We start from the raw sequence: 8,809 nt of genomic DNA, 5'->3' as shown, positions 1-8,809 counted from the left end.
AATCGTAGCAATTGCCTGATCGATGATCAACTTCCCTCAATCACCTCAATAAAGTTGATGATATATATATATATATATATATACCTTCAGGGATTATATACTTTTCCTTGTATGGGTTGGTTGTGGTAAGTTAGCAGGGAAAGCCTGTCTGTGTCCTCCTTTATAACCTGTTTAGTACTTTATATTGAATAAATGTCATTTTCACCATGTGAGTATCTCTCTCTCTCTCTGTGCGCGCGCGTACAAGTCTTACAACTAGGGCTGAAACAAGATCGGGGTCATGCTTAGCCTGAGGCCTCAACCCTGACCCGACCTGACCTGACTCAGGATCAGAAATTTCCAGCCTTGACCCGCCTGCCCTCAGAACCAAATATCTCAGCCCAGGCCTTATTCGGGCTCAGGGCGGACCTGCAGGGCGGGTTCCGACCGACAGGGCCAGGCTTGCACCCTTATTACAACTCTCAACAATTCTAGAAGGTAGTATTGAAAAATTCAAAACTATTAAGAGGGTACACGCCAATACTTGGACTATACATGTTTTGAGAAAATATAGGATCTAATTTTAAATTTTGACAAATAATGGACAATTATTATATATATATATATATATATTATAATGTTTGGAATTGCCGCAAGACATTTCCACGTGACACAATTAGATGTAAAATCCATAAATTCTGAACATCTAATAAGCTAGCCAGTAAGGGTGGCAAGGGAGAACATCAGCTGGTCCAACCAGTGTAGGAAGTTCAATACTAGCGGGCTAGCCTTTGTGTACAAATGGTTTAAACTTTTATTTATTATTTAAAAATTTTACTGAAAATTGAAATAAATGACAAAACCATTATTATATAACTTTACTGTCAATCTCCTTAGTGATCGAATTCGAATATGACAAAGGATTTGGATAATCGATTTGAATCGACGATCTAACATCTTATAATTATTCTGTTTCATATGTAAAACAAGGGAAAATGTTCTATGTACCAGGGGCACAGGCTGCGCCCAAACATATGGGAGGTGGGCGAAATAACAATCCCCCCTAATGGTGGAAATACCCCCCTCATGTGTCAGCGCAGTCTATACTATGCCACAGAAAACATCGAGCCATAAAAGAAGGGAGGGGGATCACTATCCGGCTGCGTTGCTTCTGCACCAGCTTGGGAGCCAATGATAACATGCGAAGGCATCCAACCTATGTGGGATTTTTCATCTCATGGGGGTAGGAAGGTCATTTCACCCTTTCTGTGTCTAGGTGCAGGTACCATGCAGCCTGACAACCTTCCTTTTTTTTTTTATAAAAGAATTACACAAAAATGTGTCATTTTCATGAAAATAAAACGAGAAATTGATGAAAAAATGTTTCCAATCTAGCTTAGGATTTTTCCCTCTTAACCATTTCATATATAATCCCGTATATAATCTTATATGATATTGGAAAATAATTCCTATAGGCTCTAGGTAGGAACCCATTTCCATACTCATCCCACTGTTCTTTTGCCTCGTGGAGAGTTGATGTGATTATTTAGACTGTTGGATAGAGAGGACGTGATCTACATTAACCGTGTGTCAAATTTCATACTCAAATTCAATCAAAACCCTCTCATGCATGCCATGTATTCTCATATATGACTATAAAACTGAATTGCAAATCACTTATAGCTCCTTCCAGTTCTTTCTATAGAAAATGAATAAGGGAGAATTGTTTAAGAACACTTATCTATTGTTAATGATTCTACAATGGAGAAATGATGTATCCAAGATGATACAATGGCTGAAACGACCATGTAAAAATGCAAACACTGACTTGAAGATATAACAACCAATCATGGCTTTCTGCATCCAACTTGTACTAGTCTGATGCACCCCTTCGAGTAATTCGTGATTGGGTTTCAAATCAACAGCAGACAGTACAGAAAAACCTTCTAAAAAGTAGGGGAAGAAAAGATTGTGTGAGAGATAGAGAGAGAAACCACAAATGACATGTTTTGGGCTATCCATTTCACCTCTATTTATAGTGGTGAATGCATCTCTTCAAGGCACCCTATGGAATGGGTGTGTCCATTAACATGGATGGATAGTATTAAAAAGATTTCAATCCAAACACTCATATGCAAATGTCTCTTGAAGGTATCACATGGTGTAGGTGTGTCTCTTGGTTCCAATGGATTGGATTAAAAGATTCCAATCCAAGTGCTATGAATGCACCTGTGCAAATGGATATGTCTCTTTAAAGAGACATGTCCATTACGTAAACTTTTTCAATTAATTAAATCCAAAAAGGATTAGTACGTGACTAAGCCAAAAAAAAAAAAAAAAACAGGCCAACTTTGAACCAAATATTGACCCAAGAGTGGATCAACTTTTACCTGACCAACTTTGAACAAAAAATAAGTACACTACACCAAATCGCACTATCATGACACAACTTGTCTCGACGTACGCGGATATGCATTTGTTCTTCAATTCTTAGCTTTAGAGAACTACCACAAACAACCAAAGACAATTTCCAAGTTTCTTTAAATTAATTATTTTTTGGGAGAAAGAATGCTAACCGGTGTTGTGTGTGGGCATGTAGTACCTATGCCCAAACACAGTCTGGCACAAAAAGTCCGCCGCACCCTTGGACCTTTCCACTTTTCCAGGGGGTGTGGTGGTCTTTTGCGACGGGCTGTGTTGAAAAGTGAAATAAAAATTACATCTATAAAAGTATAATAATTATTTACCAAAAAAAAACAGTATTATTATTAAATAGGATAAGAAATTTAAGTAAGTTATTATAGAATCATATTGGGTAATGATTTTAAAAGTTCTCTTTTTTAGGTTTGATTACTTTCACTTCTCTTCCCTTTAATTTTCCTTGCGCAGCCAAATGAAGCATACATGTTTTCCAAACCTTCCCCACCTCCCTTCCCCTCAAAAACATATTACTAATTAATCCTTGTCCTAACCAAATGGAAAGTAGAGAATTCAGTTATAATAATGCAGGAACAAAAATTAATGATAAAATTTCCCTTCCCACACAAAAACTATGTTTTTCTATTGGTAGCAAAAGAATATAGGGCCAATTTCATGGATACTCCCTATGACTATTCGAAAAGGTAAGTATACCCTAAATTTTGCAAAAATGTCACAAACTATTCTTATTTTATATTTTTATTTCAACTTAATCCACTCTGTTAGGTCTGTGCAGTTAAGGAGCTGTTAACTCTTTTATAATGGCGAAATTACCCTTATCATAGGGTGAACTTCCTATTATACCCTTAAAGTTAAATCCCCAATATCCCAAATACAAAGCAGAGAGCGTCGCCGACGGGGAGCAGTAGCACCACCCGGCGACGCTCTGGGTAACGGAGGGACGGATGGTCGTGCAAAAGGTTATGCACGGGAATGATGTCATAGGGTTCTTCCTCTGGAGGACCTGCTGAGGCGGAGGGCTGTGGTGGTGGTGGAGGCGGCGCTCCTCCTCCGATGTCGACGGAGGCAGAGCGGGAGGGAAATGGTCGTTGTCTCAAGCTCATAGCATCGGATTCGGAAGCCCAAAATGTACGCTAAGCGTGATTTTCCGACTTTTAGGGCCTGAGCTGTGCAGATGGATCGAAATAGCGTGCTTTTTGGGGCGGTGTGGGCCTCAACATGGGAAGTTTAAACTGAAATTTACAGTAAAGAAAAATCTTCTGAAGAAAATAAAAATCGACAACTTGAGCCTTAAGAACCGTAAGGAACAAGAATAGCAATAAGGGAAATAATCAGTGGAAGAAGAAAATACAGGGGAAGAACAAAATTAGAGGCAGGTTCAAAGAAGATTGATCCAAGTAAGTCCTCAGGAGAGAGAGAGTTTTAGTGGACAACATCAACGCTCCCTTTTCCTTTCTTTCCTCTTCTTCCTCCTGCAAACCTTGAACCCAAATGAGATGCAACATCACTCTTCTCTCCAAAACCCACCTCCTCATCCTTCTCGTTTTGCTTCCACAGCTTCAGATGCAACAATGCTCTTCTCTCTAAAACCCTAGAGGCCAAACCAGAATCAGTCCTAACAGCCGTCAAAACCTTCGCACCTGCAACGATCGCTAACCTCGGCCCTGGCTTCAACTTCGTTGGTTGCGCCGTCGATGGGGTTGGCGATTTCGTTTCTTTACGAGTCGATCCAGATGTTCGTCCAGGTGAGATTCCAACCGAAAAGAAGAGAATCAAAGAGACTTAAAATTGGTAAAATTTCCTTCTATTATAAATTTTATCAGTTTGGTAAGTTTGGCTTCTGAGTGAAATCAGTGGCGGTCGGAGATACAGTGGTGGTGATGAGTAAATTCGATTTGGAAAGAAGATAGAATCTTAGTAATTTTTATTTAAATTTCTAAGAGGGTAAAATTGACATTTTAATTTTAGGGGTAACATTGCTTAACGTCAAGGGGATGGTTGACATTTTTACAAAATTTTTATTTAAATTACTTATATATCATATATACCATCTCTTTCTACACATTGTACAAACTGTTGAATCTCAGGTAGTTCACACAAGTGTTGTGAAAAATCCTCTTCAACCACTTCTGAATTCTGAAGAAGGGGCATCATCTTGAAGCCATCTTTAATTTATGCCTCGCAATATGCTTCATTTTTTATATCTAAATCATTGGAAAGCAAATACTAAGGCATTGTTTATTCATCATCTTACTCCCATGACATTCAAATTTACATACATAAAAGAAAAAAGGTTCCTTTGTAAGTGAATAGTATATATGTCTTGTTTGATGATTTTTTCTAGATTCGCTCTGATTTATTTAAATAATTTCTGTTTTGCAGCCTTGTACTGTGGGTATTGAATCTTTCCTTCTCAAATATAATAAAGGCTTGGGGAGGTCCTAAATGATTTGAGGACTTAAAAAACCTTTCTACTTTCAAGTTCAGTTATAAGAATCGGGTCTACCTTGGTCGTGTTACTATGGTTTGGTGCAAGTTTATGCCTAGAAAATCGATGCCAGCATTTTCCTGGGCTTGGGCTGGGATTTCCAGCTCAAATCTACTTTATTTTTAGATTTTTTTTTTACCCCGAATATTAAATGGGAACCAAGGAGGCCCCTATTGCTTTATTAATGAAAAATATAATGAAAACACAGTTACAAGGGGGGGACATATCCGCCTTACCCCAGCCCAAGGGAGAACAGATCTCTCAGTCACTCAAACAAATAACACAACCCTTACACCAGAAACAACCAAAAATTTATTTTCTGAGAACTGGAAAACTAGCCTTTCCAAGGAATACGCCTGAAAGCACTTGGGTGCTCTTCACCAGTGAGATAAACATTGTTGGAGACAGTTTCATAGGCAAAATTAGCAACCCAATCTGCCGCTTTATTACTCCCCCTGTAAGAAAAAGCAATAGAAGGTCGGGTGGATTCACATAATGCAAGAAAAACCTGAAACCAATACAACCCCCTCCAAATGTTTTATTAATTTATTTATTTTGAGACATATTGCATGTAGCTTTGCTTAAATTAGCAAGCCAATCTGCCGCTCTATTTTATTTATTTATTTATTAATTTTTTAACTATTGATTGAATCTACCTCTTTATTGTATCTGTTTGGTTGCGGTATCTATTCAATAGACAAGATGTGGCTGGCAATGTTTCTTTGGTTCTTCAATAAATGCACTTACCCATATCTTTTCCCTTTTTCCTTGCATTAATGGTTTCCCTTTGGGAATTCCATACTCCCCCACTTCTTTGTTCTGGCCTATTACAGTGCTTCATTATCTGTCATCATATATATATTATGTGTGACCCAAAGCAGAACTCAGCTACCTACAGACCTATCATCTTGTTACGGGTCATTACTTATTTTGAAATTTTAGTTTCTCTTCGAAGTTCATGTCTTGCTTTAGTTTAAGGGGATATTGGTCTGTAGTTTGGCAAGCCTTATTTGATACTTTTACAACTATTCGTCCATGTCACAACTTTGAAGTAATTCTTTCCCTGATGATCATTGAAGTGATATTCTATTTTCTATTAGATTGAAAATGCATATGGAATTTTTTTTTTGACATCCATTTTTATCACATTATATTCCATCTCTCTGTGTCATTAAGTATCACATACATGTACTCACCCTATGATCATGTCATCTTTTCGTGCTCTACCTCTAATATTCAGTATTGCATCTCCATTTCTCTCTCTCTCTCTCTCTCTCTCTCTCTCTCTCTCTCTCTCTCTCTCTATATATATATATATATATATATATATGTGTGTGTGTGTGTGTGTGTGTGTGTGTGTTTTGAAACTCTCACTTTTGTGATATTTACTTAACATAAAAGAGACTTAAACTTAAAATATATGATATCCCATGGTAAATAAGTAAGGAATGTTGTGATATTTAATTTTTACGTAAGTTATTTTTCAGCCTTTATCTCGTGGTTCTTTAAAGATTCAATACTACATTCTCTTATTTTATTTAAAGTTTTTAATGATTCTCTTTATAATCTTATTCTCAATTTATGTTGTTATGCTTTTGTTGTGATGTTATTAAATGTTTTGTTCTTCTCATTGTGTTATTGTTTTTTTTTTTGCCCAATTCCTATCGTAGTTTTTTTGGAAATCTTTCTATGTTTGAAAAAGCTTCTTAACTCCCTTTCTCCACAATTTTCCTCCCTCATATTTCTTTCTCCCCGAGCATATGATCATATGGTCACACGTGCATGTTTGCTAGTATATATATATATATATACCAAAAATGGCCACTAAAATCTTCCGGTTTAAAAGTTTGTAAGGGTCAAGGAAGGTATCCCATTCCATGTTTTAGGGTTTTTTTTATTTGGCTGCCATTTCTGAATACCCAATTACTATAAGTATTAGGATTTTTGATAAATGCCTCCCTGAAAAAATCCATTTGTCCAAATGCCCCCTAAAACTTTTTTAATTGTAAACTCTCTCTTACTTTCAAAACATTTTAGCAATTTGGTCTATGTCGTTAGTCTTGAACGTTATGTGCAAACGGATTGATTTTTTTAACCAGTCTTAGACCATTCTACCCTTGAAAGGGTAGAATGACCAAACTACCCCTTAAATACCTAATATGACCATTGGTACGAACTTCTCAAGCAACTCATCTTCAACCCTGCAACTCATCTTCCTACAACTTATCATTAAAATAGTAAAAAATCAAAGCACCCACCCGCTTCTTCTCTCTCCCGTTTTTACTCTAATTTTTAGTTTTTTCTTCAATTCTTGTATTTAATTAATTTTTTATTCAACATTTCATCCTCATCGTTCTTCTTTGAACAGATCGAATCATCCTCATCGTTCTTCTTTGAACAAATCGATCTGCTTCAGTTCTTCTCCTTCTTTTGCAGGATGAAACCCAATGATGGACGCCGTGAAGAGGTTACCGGCGAATGGTTTGCCACGTGTGAATGCACCTGTAATGGAGACGAAGGAGAAGAACTGGATCACGGCGTCCATCATTAGGTTGCATCCTACAAATGAAGAAGAAGAACTGAAGAAAGTCGATCTGTTCAAAGAAGAATGATGAGGATGAAATGTTGAATAAAAAATTAATTAAATAGAAAAATTTTTATAAAAAAAAAAAAACAGGTAGGTGTTTTGATTTTTTACTATTTTAATGACAAAAATAATTAAAAAAATAAAAGAAGAATGATAGATTAAATACATTAGCAAGTTAGTAGGTAAGAAGGAAAGACAATCTAGATATTTTCTTACCAAATGAAAAAATGGATGAGAATCATGGATCCCCTGTGTTTGGCTTTTTCCGAAGAAAGAACATTTTTTGGGGCGAGGAATACTTTAAATGGGGCAGCTTCCCCTGACCGCTTTATCTTGGAAAATGCTTCCTTACAGCCACTTGTTGATCCCACCACCCTAACTTACCCTACTATGATCATGAATTATTACGTAAGAACTTATTCTCTCACATGTCTGAACTCTGAAAGTTCTGAGAACAAATAGAAGACTTCCTACGAAAGCTGGTGGTACTGGTGCGTCATCAATTGACGCACTAAACCTTTTCTCTATATTTTGTATGTAATGAAGGATTCTGTCATTCTTATTATTAGATTTACATTGCCCGCTGAAAGATTGACTAACTTGAATCACGAACAAATCATCTCAAATATATTGGATCCTTATAAGTAAATTGATCTAGGAAATTAAGACCAAGCATCTCTCTCCATTCTCCAAAGATGGTTGATTACACGAGCTTCTCCTTCAAGATAGAACATGAGGGCAAGGAAATTCAGCTGGATAACCACTAGCATAAGTAAAGATCGACACCCACATGGTATGGAGGAGAGAGTCTCAAGGATGTGAGAGCATATGGGAAAGAATCCTTGCACCGGAGGCATGGGGATATTCCTCCCCCACACACACACCCAAGTAACACCCACATGTTAGGGAGGAGAGAATGTCAATGATGCGAGAGCACGTGGGAACGAATCCTCGCACCAGACGCATGAGCCTCCCAATCCAAACCCAACCCAACCCAACCCAAGGAATTTGTTCTCCTAATTTTAATCACACAAGCATTAAAACAAGGAAAAAAATAATTCTATTAGTTTGGACGACAATCTTCTCATAGTGCATGTCATTAAACAATGATTTAGCATAATAAACACGAGTCGAGATCCTCTCTAATGAGACGCACGATCAATAAACATCCAATGGCTGGACTGACTGGGCGTGTGTCGGTTAAACACCGTAGTTATGATTCTTATTCCATATAAAGCATGAAGAAAGCAAGTCCTTTGTCTCAAAAGAATTTTATAATATCAGTATACAACCATTGTATGGAAAGCAGAAAGGAT

This window comes from Telopea speciosissima, chromosome 4, assembly GCF_018873765.1.
Source record: "Telopea speciosissima isolate NSW1024214 ecotype Mountain lineage chromosome 4, Tspe_v1, whole genome shotgun sequence".
NCBI lineage: Eukaryota > Viridiplantae > Streptophyta > Magnoliopsida > Proteales > Proteaceae > Telopea > Telopea speciosissima.
The sequence above is the reverse complement of the archived record's forward strand: the minus strand, read 5'-3'. Positions refer to the sequence as shown.